The sequence below is a fragment of the Epinephelus lanceolatus genome, chromosome 4 (genome assembly GCF_041903045.1).
Source record: "Epinephelus lanceolatus isolate andai-2023 chromosome 4, ASM4190304v1, whole genome shotgun sequence".
NCBI classification, from domain to species: domain Eukaryota; kingdom Metazoa; phylum Chordata; class Actinopteri; order Perciformes; family Serranidae; genus Epinephelus; species Epinephelus lanceolatus.
The window spans coordinates 13,183,670-13,199,806 of NC_135737.1; the positions used below are offsets into that span (position 1 = coordinate 13,183,670).

General features: G+C 45.7%; 16 non-coding genes across 16 annotated transcripts; all 16 read left to right on the forward strand.

Annotated features, from left to right (window-relative positions):
- Positions 1–380: 380 nt before the first annotated feature.
- LOC144463021 (U1 spliceosomal RNA) lies at positions 381–544 on the forward strand. The gene has a single exon (XR_013491163.1). It is a non-coding gene; the product is annotated as a U1 spliceosomal RNA (small nuclear RNA).
- A 719-nt stretch (positions 545–1,263) lies between these two features.
- LOC144463333 (U2 spliceosomal RNA) lies at positions 1,264–1,454 on the forward strand. The gene has a single exon (XR_013491475.1). It is a non-coding gene; the product is annotated as a U2 spliceosomal RNA (small nuclear RNA).
- A 981-nt stretch (positions 1,455–2,435) lies between these two features.
- Positions 2,436–2,599, forward strand: LOC144463125 (U1 spliceosomal RNA). The gene has a single exon (XR_013491267.1). It is a non-coding gene; the product is annotated as a U1 spliceosomal RNA (small nuclear RNA).
- A 719-nt stretch (positions 2,600–3,318) lies between these two features.
- Positions 3,319–3,509, forward strand: LOC144463391 (U2 spliceosomal RNA). Its single transcript, XR_013491533.1, has one exon. It is a non-coding gene; the product is annotated as a U2 spliceosomal RNA (small nuclear RNA).
- A 981-nt stretch (positions 3,510–4,490) lies between these two features.
- Positions 4,491–4,654, forward strand: LOC144463023 (U1 spliceosomal RNA). The gene has a single exon (XR_013491165.1). It is a non-coding gene; the product is annotated as a U1 spliceosomal RNA (small nuclear RNA).
- A 719-nt stretch (positions 4,655–5,373) lies between these two features.
- LOC144463294 (U2 spliceosomal RNA) lies at positions 5,374–5,564 on the forward strand. Its single transcript, XR_013491435.1, has one exon. It is a non-coding gene; the product is annotated as a U2 spliceosomal RNA (small nuclear RNA).
- Positions 5,565–6,545: 981 nt separating this feature from the next.
- Positions 6,546–6,709, forward strand: LOC144463106 (U1 spliceosomal RNA). Its single transcript, XR_013491248.1, has one exon. It is a non-coding gene; the product is annotated as a U1 spliceosomal RNA (small nuclear RNA).
- A 719-nt stretch (positions 6,710–7,428) lies between these two features.
- Positions 7,429–7,619, forward strand: LOC144463340 (U2 spliceosomal RNA). Its single transcript, XR_013491482.1, has one exon. It is a non-coding gene; the product is annotated as a U2 spliceosomal RNA (small nuclear RNA).
- A 981-nt stretch (positions 7,620–8,600) lies between these two features.
- LOC144463126 (U1 spliceosomal RNA) lies at positions 8,601–8,764 on the forward strand. The gene has a single exon (XR_013491268.1). It is a non-coding gene; the product is annotated as a U1 spliceosomal RNA (small nuclear RNA).
- A 719-nt stretch (positions 8,765–9,483) lies between these two features.
- Positions 9,484–9,674, forward strand: LOC144463295 (U2 spliceosomal RNA). The gene has a single exon (XR_013491436.1). It is a non-coding gene; the product is annotated as a U2 spliceosomal RNA (small nuclear RNA).
- A 981-nt stretch (positions 9,675–10,655) lies between these two features.
- Positions 10,656–10,819, forward strand: LOC144463107 (U1 spliceosomal RNA). The gene has a single exon (XR_013491249.1). It is a non-coding gene; the product is annotated as a U1 spliceosomal RNA (small nuclear RNA).
- Positions 10,820–11,538: 719 nt separating this feature from the next.
- LOC144463341 (U2 spliceosomal RNA) lies at positions 11,539–11,729 on the forward strand. Its single transcript, XR_013491483.1, has one exon. It is a non-coding gene; the product is annotated as a U2 spliceosomal RNA (small nuclear RNA).
- Positions 11,730–12,710: 981 nt separating this feature from the next.
- On the forward strand, positions 12,711–12,874 carry LOC144463108 (U1 spliceosomal RNA). Its single transcript, XR_013491250.1, has one exon. It is a non-coding gene; the product is annotated as a U1 spliceosomal RNA (small nuclear RNA).
- Positions 12,875–13,593: 719 nt separating this feature from the next.
- Positions 13,594–13,784, forward strand: LOC144463334 (U2 spliceosomal RNA). Its single transcript, XR_013491476.1, has one exon. It is a non-coding gene; the product is annotated as a U2 spliceosomal RNA (small nuclear RNA).
- Positions 13,785–14,765: 981 nt separating this feature from the next.
- LOC144463150 (U1 spliceosomal RNA) lies at positions 14,766–14,925 on the forward strand. Its single transcript, XR_013491292.1, has one exon. It is a non-coding gene; the product is annotated as a U1 spliceosomal RNA (small nuclear RNA).
- A 719-nt stretch (positions 14,926–15,644) lies between these two features.
- Positions 15,645–15,835, forward strand: LOC144463335 (U2 spliceosomal RNA). The gene has a single exon (XR_013491477.1). It is a non-coding gene; the product is annotated as a U2 spliceosomal RNA (small nuclear RNA).
- Positions 15,836–16,137: the final 302 nt, after the last annotated feature.

The window sequence follows — 16,137 nt, forward strand, 5'->3', positions numbered from 1 at the left end:
CTTTCCGCTGACTTTTTTCTTTTAAATGCAGATCAAACAACACTTGATTGCAGTGTCATTTATCTTTGTCTGGTGTGAACTCACTTAGGTTTTTGCCTCATTTATTGGCGATCAATGGACAGCCTGGCCATGTTAGCTTAGCTTTTACTATGGATATACAGCATGGCGTGATGAGATATGTGCCCATTTCTCTCAAGTAAAATGTGAACAAGTTTTGTTCAGTCTCACTACAAAAGTGTCTCTTGTATATTAGCGTCCTGTAGATTATCAGAGCCTTTATAGTGTGTGGTTCTGGACTGGTCATTGCTATACATTGCCAGCACCATCACCTATCATCGTATGACCGTGAATGAGGCCCCTGTGTGTGAGGTGTACAAGTCATACTTACCTGGCAGGGGAGATACCATGATCAAGAAGGTGGTTCACCCAGGGCGAGGCTCGGTCACTGCACTCCGATTGAGCTGACCTCTGCCAATTCCCCAAATGTGGGAATCTGGACTGCATAATTTCTGGTAGTGGGGGACTGCGTTCGCGCTCTCCCCTGATGTGCTTGTTTAATGCAACCAACAGCTGTGGCAGCATATGGCACTAGAGAACTGCGTGCATCAAACGCCATTTCACGCTCAATCACAGGCTTTGCCCTTGCCCGTTGTGTCAGTGCAAGTCGGTACCGCATCACTTCACATCTGTGCCACTACTGAAGAAGCAAAAGAAGCTCCTATGATATTGTTATATCCTCACACTCAGTCATTTAGAATAATATGTGGGTTGCAACTGATGCCCCCGCCCACCGTATTAAAAGTGGGGCATTTTTCAGTGAAACGCGTCAAGTCACAGTGGCAGCGGCTCTCCGTTGTTAATATAAAGACAGTCAACGAGTAGAGACAAATCTTAAATTGTTTACTTTAGTTTGCAGATATTTATGATGGATGCACTCTATGTTTTGAAATCTTCTGAAGGTTGACAACATGCCGAAAAAAACACAGCAGATTACGACCAGTCGGCGCGAGAGACCGTGCTGTGACTCCCTCCTTTTCCGCTGACCCATTGGCAGTATCACTTTTCGGCCCGCGTTAACTCCCATAACCTTTTGTAATAAAAGTCTGCGATCAGATGCATATTTGTGTTGCCCATCAGTCATAAAACATCGAACTTCACGTTCACAGTCTGCCGTGTGTTTTTGTAGCGATCGAAATCATATTGAACCCGCGAGCTAGAGTCTCAATGAGGAGACTGAGTCTCCCACTTCACTCAGCAGTCAGTATCGCTTCTCGGCCTTTTGGCTAAGATCAAGTGTAGTATCTGTTCTTATCAGTTTAATATCCGATACGTCCCCTACCCGGGGACCATATATTAAATTGCTTTTTGGAACAGGGAGATGGAAAAGGGGCTTGCCCCGTCCACTCCACGCATCGACCTGGTATTGCAGCACTTCCAGAAACGGTGCACCCCCCTCCCTCAACGTGTTGAAAACAGACCACGTAGGACGTGTCTCTAATGTGCCCTCGCCTTGATTTCTTGTTTTCGCCATGCTAGCGTGCAAATTGCGTATGTGTTGACTGAGCCCCTCTACCAGGTGCGCATTTCTAATAGTCATGCGCTATGGCATCATTTACACACTTGCCCAACTTCTCTTTTTGGAACTTTGGCCGTGTTTGAACTTTTCGCCACTGTCTGGCACTTTCCTTTTGAGGACCTGTTACATGCATCTCACTGTAAAATGAATTGAACCGGTACCTGTTGAGTGAGACCACTAGCTGCCAGTTCAGTCAGATGAATAGATCCATTCCCCCAACGTGAAAATCCACTCTGCATAATTTCTGCCGCTGTTTGCCACAGTCGGGTCTGTGCCGATATGTCAAAAGAAAGGCAAACACTCTTCATATGGTTGCGCTTTTATTTATAATATTATTTTCTTCTTTCCTTTAGTTTCAAACAGAGAAGCATGTGGATATATTTTTAACAAAGTGTTGTTCACACTCCAGACCAATAGGTGGCAGCAGCGGGCGGATCACGCCGTGTCTCTAATGTGAGGAGACAGGCCTGTTTTTTAGTCTTTCCGCTGACTTTTTTCTTTTAAATGCAGATCAAACAACACTTGATTGCAGTGTCATTTATCTTTGTCTGGTGTGAACTCACTTAGGTTTTTGCCTCATTTATTGGCGATCAATGGACAGCCTGGCCATGTTAGCTTAGCTTTTACTATGGATATACAGCATGGCGTGATGAGATATGTGCCCATTTCTCTCAAGTAAAATGTGAACAAGTTTTGTTCAGTCTCACTACAAAAGTGTCTCTTGTATATTAGCGTCCTGTAGATTATCAGAGCCTTTATAGTGTGTGGTTCTGGACTGGTCATTGCTATACATTGCCAGCACCATCACCTATCATCGTATGACCGTGAATGAGGCCCCTGTGTGTGAGGTGTACAAGTCATACTTACCTGGCAGGGGAGATACCATGATCAAGAAGGTGGTTCACCCAGGGCGAGGCTCGGTCACTGCACTCCGATTGAGCTGACCTCTGCCAATTCCCCAAATGTGGGAATCTCGACTGCAAGATTTCTGGTAGTGGGGGACTGCGTTCGCGCTCTCCCCTGATGTGCTTGTTTAATGCAACCAACAGCTGTGGCAGCATATGGCACTAGAGAACCGCGTGCATCAAACGCCATTTCACGCTCAATCACAGGCTTTGCCCTTGCCCGTTGTGTCAGTGCAAGTCGGTACCGCATCACTTCACATCTGTGCCACTACTGAAGAAGCAAAACAAGCTCCTATGATATTGTTATATCCTCACACTCAGTCATTTAGAATAATATGTGGGTTGCAACTGATGCCCCCGCCCACCGTATTAAAAGTGGGGCATTTTTCAGTGAAACGCGTCAAGTCACAGTGGCAGCGGCTCTCCGTTGTTAATATAAAGACAGTCAACGAGTAGAGACAAATCTTAAATTGTTTACTTTAGTTTGCAGATATTTATGATGGATGCACTCTATGTTTTGAAATCTTCTGAAGGTTGACAACATGCCGAAAAAAACACAGCAGATTACGACCAGTCGGCGCGAGAGACCGTGCTGTGACTCCCTCCTTTTCCGCTGACCCATTGGCAGTATCACTTTTCGGCCCGCGTTAACTCCCATAACCTTTTGTAATAAAAGTCTGCGATCGGATGCATATTTGTGTTGCCCATCAGTCATAAAACATCGAACTTCACGTTCACAGTCTGCCGTGTGTTTTTGTAGCGATCGAAATCATATTGAACCCGCGAGCTAGAGTCTCAATGAGGAGACTGAGTCTCCCACTTCACTCAGCAGTCAGTATCGCTTCTCGGCCTTTTGGCAAAGATCAAGTGTAGTATCTGTTCTTATCAGTTTAATATCCGATACGTCCCCTACCCGGGGACCATATATTAAATTGCTTTTTGGAACAGGGAGATGGAAAAGGGGCTTGCCCCGTCCACTCCACGCATCGACCTGGTATTGCAGCACTTCCAGAAACGGTGCACCCCCCTCCCTCAACGTGTTGAAAACAGACCACGTAGGACGTGTCTCTAATGTGCCCTCGCCTTGATTTCTTGTTTTCGCCATGCTAGCGTGCAAATTGCGTATGTGTTGACTGAGCCCCTCTACCAGGTGCACATTTCTAATAGTCATGCGCTATGGCATCATTTACACACTTGCCCAACTTCTCTTTTTGGAACTTTGGCCGTGTTTGAACTTTTCGCCACTGTCTGGCACTTTCCTTTTGAGGACCTGTTACATGCATCTCACTGTAAAATGAATTGAACCGGTACCTGTTGAGTGAGACCACTAGCTGCCAGTTCAGTCAGATGAATAGATCCATTCCCCCAACGTGAAAATCCACTCTGCATAATTTCTGCCGCTGTTTGCCACAGTCGGGTCTGTGCCGATATGTCAAAAGAAAGGCAAACACTCTTCATATGGTTGCGCTTTTATTTATAATATTATTTTCTTCTTTCCTTTAGTTTCAAACAGAGAAGCATGTGGATATATTTTTAACAAAGTGTTGTTCACACTCCAGACCAATAGGTGGCAGCAGCGGGCGGATCACGCCGTGTCTCTAATGTGAGGAGACAGGCCTGTTTTTTAGTCTTTCCGCTGACTTTTTTCTTTTAAATGCAGATCAAACAACACTTGATTGCAGTGTCATTTATCTTTGTCTGGTGTGAACTCACTTAGGTTTTTGCCTCATTTATTGGCGATCAATGGACAGCCTGGCCATGTTAGCTTAGCTTTTACTATGGATATACAGCATGGCGTGATGAGATATGTGCCCATTTCTCTCAAGTAAAATGTGAACAAGTTTTGTTCAGTCTCACTACAAAAGTGTCTCTTGTATATTAGCGTCCCGTAGATTATCAGAGCCTTTATAGTGTGTGGTTCTGGACTGGTCATTGCTATACATTGCCAGCACCATCACCTATCATCGTATGACCGTGAATGAGGCCCCTGTGTGTGAGGTGTACAAGTCATACTTACCTGGCAGGGGAGATACCATGATCAAGAAGGTGGTTCACCCAGGGCGAGGCTCGGTCACTGCACTCCGATTGAGCTGACCTCTGCCAATTCCCCAAATGTGGGAATCTGGACTGCATAATTTCTGGTAGTGGGGGACTGCGTTCGCGCTCTCCCCTGATGTGCTTGTTTAATGCAACCAACAGCTGTGGCAGCATATGGCACTAGAGAACCGCGTGCATCAAACGCCATTTCACGCTCAATCACAGGCTTTGCCCTTGCCCGTTGTGTCAGTGCAAGTCGGTACCGCATCACTTCACATCTGTGCCACTACTGAAGAAGCAAAACAAGCTCCTATGATATTGTTATATCCTCACACTCAGTCATTTAGAATAATATGTGGGTTGCAACTGATGCCCCCGCCCACCGTATTAAAAGTGGGGCATTTTTCAGTGAAACGCGTCAAGTCACAGTGGCAGCGGCTCTCCGTTGTTAATATAAAGACAGTCAACGAGTAGAGACAAATCTTAAATTGTTTACTTTAGTTTGCAGATATTTATGATGGATGCACTCTATGTTTTGAAATCTTCTGAAGGTTGACAACATGCCGAAAAAAACACAGCAGATTACGACCAGTCGGCGCGAGAGACCGTGCTGTGACTCCCTCCTTTTCCGCTGACCCATTGGCAGTATCACTTTTCGGCCCGCGTTAACTCCCATAACCTTTTGTAATAAAAGTCTGCGATCGGATGCATATTTGTGTTGCCCATCAGTCATAAAACATCGAACTTCACGTTCACAGTCTGCCGTGTGTTTTTGTAGCGATCGAAATCATATTGAACCCGCGAGCTAGAGTCTCAATGAGGAGACTGAGTCTCCCACTTCACTCAGCAGTCAGTATCGCTTCTCGGCCTTTTGGCTAAGATCAAGTGTAGTATCTGTTCTTATCAGTTTAATATCCGATACGTCCCCTACCTGGGGACCATATATTAAATTGCTTTTTGGAACAGGGAGATGGAAAAGGGGCTTGCCCCGTCCACTCCACGCATCGACCTGGTATTGCAGCACTTCCAGAAACGGTGCACCCCCCTCCCTCAACGTGTTGAAAACAGACCACGTAGGACGTGTCTCTAATGTGCCCTCGCCTTGATTTCTTGTTTTCGCCATGCTAGCGTGCAAATTGCGTATGTGTTGACTGAGCCCCTCTACCAGGTGCGCATTTCTAATAGTCATGCGCTATGGCATCATTTACACACTTGCCCAACTTCTCTTTTTGGAACTTTGGCCGTGTTTGAACTTTTCGCCACTGTCTGGCACTTTCCTTTTGAGGACCTGTTACATGCATCTCACTGTAAAATGAATTGAACCGGTACCTGTTGAGTGAGACCACTAGCTGCCAGTTCAGTCAGATGAATAGATCCATTCCCCCAACGTGAAAATCCACTCTGCATAATTTCTGCCGCTGTTTGCCACAGTCGGGTCTGTGCCGATATGTCAAAAGAAAGGCAAACACTCTTCATATGGTTGCGCTTTTATTTATAATATTATTTTCTTCTTTCCTTTAGTTTCAAACAGAGAAGCATGTGGATATATTTTTAACAAAGTGTTGTTCACACTCCAGACCAATAGGTGGCAGCAGCGGGCGGATCACGCCGTGTCTCTAATGTGAGGAGACAGGCCTGTTTTTTAGTCTTTCCGCTGACTTTTTTCTTTTAAATGCAGATCAAACAACACTTGATTGCAGTGTCATTTATCTTTGTCTGGTGTGAACTCACTTAGGTTTTTGCCTCATTTATTGGCGATCAATGGACAGCCTGGCCATGTTAGCTTAGCTTTTACTATGGATATACAGCATGGCGTGATGAGATATGTGCCCATTTCTCTCAAGTAAAATGTGAACAAGTTTTGTTCAGTCTCACTACAAAAGTGTCTCTTGTATATTAGCGTCCTGTAGATTATCAGAGCCTTTATAGTGTGTGGTTCTGGACTGGTCATTGCTATACATTGCCAGCACCATCACCTATCATCGTATGACCGTGAATGAGGCCCCTGTGTGTGAGGTGTACAAGTCATACTTACCTGGCAGGGGAGATACCATGATCAAGAAGGTGGTTCACCCAGGGCGAGGCTCGGTCACTGCACTCCGATTGAGCTGACCTCTGCCAATTCCCCAAATGTGGGAATCTCGACTGCATGATTTCTGGTAGTGGGGGACTGCGTTCGCGCTCTCCCCTGATGTGCTTGTTTAATGCAACCAACAGCTGTGGCAGCATATGGCACTAGAGAACCGCGTGCATCAAACGCCATTTCACGCTCAATCACAGGCTTTGCCCTTGCCCGTTGTGTCAGTGCAAGTCGGTACCGCATCACTTCACATCTGTGCCACTACTGAAGAAGCAAAAGAAGCTCCTATGATATTGTTATATCCTCACACTCAGTCATTTAGAATAATATGTGGGTTGCAACTGATGCCCCCGCCCACCGTATTAAAAGTGGGGCATTTTTCAGTGAAACGCGTCAAGTCACAGTGGCAGCGGCTCTCCGTTGTTAATATAAAGACAGTCAACGAGTAGAGACAAATCTTAAATTGTTTACTTTAGTTTGCAGATATTTATGATGGATGCACTCTATGTTTTGAAATCTTCTGAAGGTTGACAACATGCCGAAAAAAACACAGCAGATTACGACCAGTCGGCGCGAGAGACCGTGCTGTGACTCCCTCCTTTTCCGCTGACCCATTGGCAGTATCACTTTTCGGCCCGCGTTAACTCCCATAACCTTTTGTAATAAAAGTCTGCGATCGGATGCATATTTGTGTTGCCCATCAGTCATAAAACATCGAACTTCACGTTCACAGTCTGCCGTGTGTTTTTGTAGCGATCGAAATCATATTGAACCCGCGAGCTAGAGTCTCAATGAGGAGACTGAGTCTCCCACTTCACTCAGCAGTCAGTATCGCTTCTCGGCCTTTTGGCTAAGATCAAGTGTAGTATCTGTTCTTATCAGTTTAATATCCGATACGTCCCCTACCTGGGGACCATATATTAAATTGCTTTTTGGAACAGGGAGATGGAAAAGGGGCTTGCCCCGTCCACTCCACGCATTGACCTGGTATTGCAGCACTTCCAGAAACGGTGCACCCCCCTCCCTCAACGTGTTGAAAACAGACCACGTAGGACGTGTCTCTAATGTGCCCTCGCCTTGATTTCTTGTTTTCGCCATGCTAGCGTGCAAATTGCGTATGTGTTGACTGAGCCCCTCTACCAGGTGCGCATTTCTAATAGTCATGCGCTATGGCATCATTTACACACTTGCCCAACTTCTCTTTTTGGAACTTTGGCTGTGTTTGAACTTTTCGCCACTGTCTGGCACTTTCCTTTTGAGGACCTGTTACATGCATCTCACTGTAAAATGAATTGAACCGGTACCTGTTGAGTGAGACCACTAGCTGCCAGTTCAGTCAGATGAATAGATCCATTCCCCCAACGTGAAAATCCACTCTGCATAATTTCTGCCGCTGTTTGCCACAGTCGGGTCTGTGCCGATATGTCAAAAGAAAGGCAAACACTCTTCATATGGTTGCGCTTTTATTTATAATATTATTTTCTTCTTTCCTTTAGTTTCAAACAGAGAAGCATGTGGATATATTTTTAACAAAGTGTTGTTCACACTCCAGACCAATAGGTGGCAGCAGCGGGCGGATCACGCCGTGTCTCTAATGTGAGGAGACAGGCCTGTTTTTTAGTCTTTCCGCTGACTTTTTTCTTTTAAATGCAGATCAAACAACACTTGATTGCAGTGTCATTTATCTTTGTCTGGTGTGAACTCACTTAGGTTTTTGCCTCATTTATTGGCGATCAATGGACAGCCTGGCCATGTTAGCTTAGCTTTTACTATGGATATACAGCATGGCGTGATGAGATATGTGCCCATTTCTCTCAAGTAAAATGTGAACAAGTTTTGTTCAGTCTCACTACAAAAGTGTCTCTTGTATATTAGCGTCCTGTAGATTATCAGAGCCTTTATAGTGTGTGGTTCTGGACTGGTCATTGCTATACATTGCCAGCACCATCACCTATCATCGTATGACCGTGAATGAGGCCCCTGTGTGTGAGGTGTACAAGTCATACTTACCTGGCAGGGGAGATACCATGATCAAGAAGGTGGTTCACCCAGGGCGAGGCTCGGTCACTGCACTCCGATTGAGCTGACCTCTGCCAATTCCCCAAATGTGGGAATCTCGACTGCAAGATTTCTGGTAGTGGGGGACTGCGTTCGCGCTCTCCCCTGATGTGCTTGTTTAATGCAACCAACAGCTGTGGCAGCATATGGCACTAGAGAACCGCGTGCATCAAACGCCATTTCACGCTCAATCACAGGCTTTGCCCTTGCCCGTTGTGTCAGTGCAAGTCGGTACCGCATCACTTCACATCTGTGCCACTACTGAAGAAGCAAAAGAAGCTCCTATGATATTGTTATATCCTCACACTCAGTCATTTAGAATAATATGTGGGTTGCAACTGATGCCCCCGCCCACCGTATTAAAAGTGGGGCATTTTTCAGTGAAACGCGTCAAGTCACAGTGGCAGCGGCTCTCCGTTGTTAATATAAAGACAGTCAACGAGTAGAGACAAATCTTAAATTGTTTACTTTAGTTTGCAGATATTTATGATGGATGCACTCTATGTTTTGAAATCTTCTGAAGGTTGACAACATGCCGAAAAAAACACAGCAGATTACGACCAGTCGGCGCGAGAGACCGTGCTGTGACTCCCTCCTTTTCCGCTGACCCATTGGCAGTATCACTTTTCGGCCCGCGTTAACTCCCATAACCTTTTGTAATAAAAGTCTGCGATCGGATGCATATTTGTGTTGCCCATCAGTCATAAAACATCGAACTTCACGTTCACAGTCTGCCGTGTGTTTTTGTAGCGATCGAAATCATATTGAACCCGCGAGCTAGAGTCTCAATGAGGAGACTGAGTCTCCCACTTCACTCAGCAGTCAGTATCGCTTCTCGGCCTTTTGGCTAAGATCAAGTGTAGTATCTGTTCTTATCAGTTTAATATCCGATACGTCCCCTACCTGGGGACCATATATTAAATTGCTTTTTGGAACAGGGAGATGGAAAAGGGGCTTGCCCCGTCCACTCCACGCATCGACCTGGTATTGCAGCACTTCCAGAAACGGTGCACCCCCCTCCCTCAACGTGTTGAAAACAGACCACGTAGGACGTGTCTCTAATGTGCCCTCGCCTTGATTTCTTGTTTTCGCCATGCTAGCGTGCAAATTGCGTATGTGTTGACTGAGCCCCTCTACCAGGTGCGCATTTCTAATAGTCATGCGCTATGGCATCATTTACACACTTGCCCAACTTCTCTTTTTGGAACTTTGGCCGTGTTTGAACTTTTCGCCACTGTCTGGCACTTTCCTTTTGAGGACCTGTTACATGCATCTCACTGTAAAATGAATTGAACCGGTACCTGTTGAGTGAGACCACTAGCTGCCAGTTCAGTCAGATGAATAGATCCATTCCCCCAACGTGAAAATCCACTCTGCATAATTTCTGCCGCTGTTTGCCACAGTCGGGTCTGTGCCGATATGTCAAAAGAAAGGCAAACACTCTTCATATGGTTGCGCTTTTATTTATAATATTATTTTCTTCTTTCCTTTAGTTTCAAACAGAGAAGCATGTGGATATATTTTTAACAAAGTGTTGTTCACACTCCAGACCAATAGGTGGCAGCAGCGGGCGGATCACGCCGTGTCTCTAATGTGAGGAGACAGGCCTGTTTTTTAGTCTTTCCGCTGACTTTTTTCTTTTAAATGCAGATCAAACAACACTTGATTGCAGTGTCATTTATCTTTGTCTGGTGTGAACTCACTTAGGTTTTTGCCTCATTTATTGGCGATCAATGGACAGCCTGGCCATGTTAGCTTAGCTTTTACTATGGATATACAGCATGGCGTGATGAGATATGTGCCCATTTCTCTCAAGTAAAATGTGAACAAGTTTTGTTCAGTCTCACTACAAAAGTGTCTCTTGTATATTAGCGTCCTGTAGATTATCAGAGCCTTTATAGTGTGTGGTTCTGGACTGGTCATTGCTATACATTGCCAGCACCATCACCTATCATCGTATGACCGTGAATGAGGCCCCTGTGTGTGAGGTGTACAAGTCATACTTACCTGGCAGGGGAGATACCATGATCAAGAAGGTGGTTCACCCAGGGCGAGGCTCGGTCACTGCACTCCGATTGAGCTGACCTCTGCCAATTCCCCAAATGTGGGAATCTCGACTGCATGATTTCTGGTAGTGGGGGACTGCGTTCGCGCTCTCCCCTGATGTGCTTGTTTAATGCAACCAACAGCTGTGGCAGCATATGGCACTAGAGAACCGCGTGCATCAAACGCCATTTCACGCTCAATCACAGGCTTTGCCCTTGCCCGTTGTGTCAGTGCAAGTCGGTACCGCATCACTTCACATCTGTGCCACTACTGAAGAAGCAAAAGAAGCTCCTATGATATTGTTATATCCTCACACTCAGTCATTTAGAATAATATGTGGGTTGCAACTGATGCCCCCGCCCACCGTATTAAAAGTGGGGCATTTTTCAGTGAAACGCGTCAAGTCACAGTGGCAGCGGCTCTCCGTTGTTAATATAAAGACAGTCAACGAGTAGAGACAAATCTTAAATTGTTTACTTTAGTTTGCAGATATTTATGATGGATGCACTCTATGTTTTGAAATCTTCTGAAGGTTGACAACATGCCGAAAAAAACACAGCAGATTACGACCAGTCGGCGCGAGAGACCGTGCTGTGACTCCCTCCTTTTCCGCTGACCCATTGGCAGTATCACTTTTCGGCCCGCGTTAACTCCCATAACCTTTTGTAATAAAAGTCTGCGATCGGATGCATATTTGTGTTGCCCATCAGTCATAAAACATCGAACTTCACGTTCACAGTCTGCCGTGTGTTTTTGTAGCGATCGAAATCATATTGAACCCGCGAGCTAGAGTCTCAATGAGGAGACTGAGTCTCCCACTTCACTCAGCAGTCAGTATCGCTTCTCGGCCTTTTGGCTAAGATCAAGTGTAGTATCTGTTCTTATCAGTTTAATATCCGATACGTCCCCTACCTGGGGACCATATATTAAATTGCTTTTTGGAACAGGGAGATGGAAAAGGGGCTTGCCCCGTCCACTCCACGCATTGACCTGGTATTGCAGCACTTCCAGAAACGGTGCACCCCCCTCCCTCAACGTGTTGAAAACAGACCACGTAGGACGTGTCTCTAATGTGCCCTCGCCTTGATTTCTTGTTTTCGCCATGCTAGCGTGCAAATTGCGTATGTGTTGACTGAGCCCCTCTACCAGGTGCGCATTTCTAATAGTCATGCGCTATGGCATCATTTACACACTTGCCCAACTTCTCTTTTTGGAACTTTGGCCGTGTTTGAACTTTTCGCCACTGTCTGGCACTTTCCTTTTGAGGACCTGTTACATGCATCTCACTGTAAAATGAATTGAACCGGTACCTGTTGAGTGAGACCACTAGCTGCCAGTTCAGTCAGATGAATAGATCCATTCCCCCAACGTGAAAATCCACTCTGCATAATTTCTGCCGCTGTTTGCCACAGTCGGGTCTGTGCCGATATGTCAAAAGAAAGGCAAACACTCTTCATATGGTTGCGCTTTTATTTATAATATTATTTTCTTCTTTCCTTTAGTTTCAAACAGAGAAGCATGTGGATATATTTTTAACAAAGTGTTGTTCACACTCCAGACCAATAGGTGGCAGCAGCGGGCGGATCACGCCGTGTCTCTAATGTGAGGAGACAGGCCTGTTTTTTAGTCTTTCCGCTGACTTTTTTCTTTTAAATGCAGATCAAACAACACTTGATTGCAGTGTCATTTATCTTTGTCTGGTGTGAACTCACTTAGGTTTTTGCCTCATTTATTGGCGATCAATGGACAGCCTGGCCATGTTAGCTTAGCTTTTACTATGGATATACAGCATGGCGTGATGAGATATGTGCCCATTTCTCTCAAGTAAAATGTGAACAAGTTTTGTTCAGTCTCACTACAAAAGTGTCTCTTGTATATTAGCGTCCTGTAGATTATCAGAGCCTTTATAGTGTGTGGTTCTGGACTGGTCATTGCTATACATTGCCAGCACCATCACCTATCATCGTATGACCGTGAATGAGGCCCCTGTGTGTGAGGTGTACAAGTCATACTTACCTGGCAGGGGAGATACCATGATCAAGAAGGTGGTTCACCCAGGGCGAGGCTCGGTCACTGCACTCCGATTGAGCTGACCTCTGCCAATTCCCCAAATGTGGGAATCTCGACTGCATGATTTCTGGTAGTGGGGGACTGCGTTCGCGCTCTCCCCTGATGTGCTTGTTTAATGCAACCAACAGCTGTGGCAGCATATGGCACTAGAGAACCGCGTGCATCAAACGCCATTTCACGCTCAATCACAGGCTTTGCCCTTGCCCGTTGTGTCAGTGCAAGTCGGTACCGCATCACTTCACATCTGTGCCACTACTGAAGAAGCAAAAGAAGCTCCTATGATATTGTTATATCCTCACACTCAGTCATTTAGAATAATATGTGGGTTGCAACTGATGCCCCCGCCCACCGTATTAAAAGTGGGGCATTTTTCAGTGAAACGCGTCAAGTCACAGTGGCAGCGGCTCTCCGTTGTTAATATAAAGACAGTCAACGAGTAGAGACAAATCTTAAATTGTTTACTTTAGTTTGCAGATATTTATGATGGATGCACTCTATGTTTTGAAATCTTCTGAAGGTTGACAACATGCCGAAAAAAACACAGCAGATTACGACCAGTCGGCGCGAGAGACCGTGCTGTGACTCCCTCCTTTTCCGCTGACCCATTGGCAGTATCACTTTTCGGCCCGCGTTAACTCCCATAACCTTTTGTAATAAAAGTCTGCGATCAGATGCATATTTGTGTTGCCCATCAGTCATAAAACATCGAACTTCACGTTCACAGTCTGCCGTGTGTTTTTGTAGCGATCGAAATCATATTGAACCCGCGAGCTAGAGTCTCAATGAGGAGACTGAGTCTCCCACTTCACTCAGCAGTCAGTATCGCTTCTCGGCCTTTTGGCTAAGATCAAGTGTAGTATCTGTTCTTATCAGTTTAATATCCGATACGTCCCCTACCCGGGGACCATATATTAAATTGCTTTTTGGAACAGGGAGATGGAAAAGGGGCTTGCCCCGTCCACTCCACGCATCGACCTGGTATTGCAGCACTTCCAGAAACGGTGCACCCCCCTCCCTCAACGTGTTGAAAACAGACCACGTAGGACGTGTCTCTAATGTGCCCTCGCCTTGATTTCTTGTTTTCGCCATGCTAGCGTGCAAATTGCGTATGTGTTGACTGAGCCCCTCTACCAGGTGCGCATTTCTAATAGTCATGCGCTATGGCATCATTTACACACTTGCCCAACTTCTCTTTTTGGAACTTTGGCCGTGTTTGAACTTTTCGCCACTGTCTGGCACTTTCCTTTTGAGGACCTGTTACATGCATCTCACTGTAAAATGAATTGAACCGGTACCTGTTGAGTGAGACCACTAGCTGCCAGTTCAGTCAGATGAATAGATCCATTCCCCCAACGTGAAAATCCACTCTGCATAATTTCTGCCGCTGTTTGCCACAGTCGGGTCTGTGCCGATATGTCAAAAGAAAGGCAAACACTCTTCATATGGTTGCGCTTTTATTTATAATATTATTTTCTTCTTTCCTTTAGTTTCAAACAGAGAAGCATGTGGATATATTTTTAACAAAGTGTTGTTCACACTCCAGACCAATAGGTGGCAGCAGCGGGCGGATCACGCCGTGTCTCTAATGTGAGGAGACAGGCCTGTTTTTTAGTCTTTCCGCTGACTTTTTTCTTTTAAATGCAGATCAAACAACACTTGATTGCAGTGTCATTTATCTTTGTCTGGTGTGAACTCACTTAGGTTTTTGCCTCATTTATTGGCGATCAATGGACAGCCTGGCCATGTTAGCTTAGCTTTTACTATGGATATACAGCATGGCGTGATGAGATATGTGCCCATTTCTCTCAAGTAAAATGTGAACAAGTTTTGTTCAGTCTCACTACAAAAGTGTCTCTTGTATATTAGCGTCCTGTAGATTATCAGAGCCTTTATAGTGTGTGGTTCTGGACTGGTCATTGCTATACATTGCCAGCACCATCACCTATCATCGTATGACCGTGAATGAGGCCCCTGTGTGTGAGGTGTACAAGTCATACTTACCTGGCAGGGGAGATACCATGATCAAGAAGGTGGTTCACCCAGGGCGAGGCTCGGTCACTGCACTCCGATTGAGCTGACCTCTGCGAATTCCCCAAATGTGGGAATCTGGACTGCAATCTGGTAGTGGGGGACTGCGTTCGCGCTCTCCCCTGATGTGCTTGTTTAATGCAACCAACAGCTGTGGCAGCATATGGCACTAGAGAACCGCGTGCATCAAACGCCATTTCACGCTCAATCACAGGCTTTGCCCTTGCCCGTTGTGTCAGTGCAAGTCGGTACCGCATCACTTCACATCTGTGCCACTACTGAAGAAGCAAAACAAGCTCCTATGATATTGTTATATCCTCACACTCAGTCATTTAGAATAATATGTGGGTTGCAACTGATGCCCCCGCCCACCGTATTAAAAGTGGGGCATTTTTCAGTGAAACGCGTCAAGTCACAGTGGCAGCGGCTCTCCGTTGTTAATATAAAGACAGTCAACGAGTAGAGACAAATCTTAAATTGTTTACTTTAGTTTGCAGATATTTATGATGGATGCACTCTATGTTTTGAAATCTTCTGAAGGTTGACAACATGCCGAAAAAAACACAGCAGATTACGACCAGTCGGCGCGAGAGACCGTGCTGTGACTCCCTCCTTTTCCGCTGACCCATTGGCAGTATCACTTTTCGGCCCGCGTTAACTCCCATAACCTTTTGTAATAAAAGTCTGCGATCGGATGCATATTTGTGTTGCCCATCAGTCATAAAACATCGAACTTCACGTTCACAGTCTGCCGTGTGTTTTTGTAGCGATCGAAATCATATTGAACCCGCGAGCTAGAGTCTCAATGAGGAGACTGAGTCTCCCACTTCACTCAGCAGTCAGTATCGCTTCTCGGCCTTTTGGCTAAGATCAAGTGTAGTATCTGTTCTTATCAGTTTAATATCCGATACGTCCCCTACCCGGGGACCATATATTAAATTGCTTTTTGGAACAGGGAGATGGAAAAGGGGCTTGCCCCGTCCACTCCACGCATCGACCTGGTATTGCAGCACTTCCAGAAACGGTGCACCCCCCTCCCTCAACGTGTTGAAAACAGACCACGTAGGACGTGTCTCTAATGTGCCCTCGCCTTGATTTCTTGTTTTCGCCATGCTAGCGTGCAAATTGCGTATGTGTTGACTGAGCCCCTCTACCAGGTGCGCATTTCTAATAGTCATGCGCTATGGCATCATTTACACACTTGCCCAACTTCTCTTTTTGGAACTTTGGCCGTGTTTGAACTTTTCGCCACTGTCTGGCACTTTCCTTTTGAGGACCTGTTACATGCATCTCACTGTAAAATGAATTGAACCGGTACCTGTTGAGTGAGACCACTA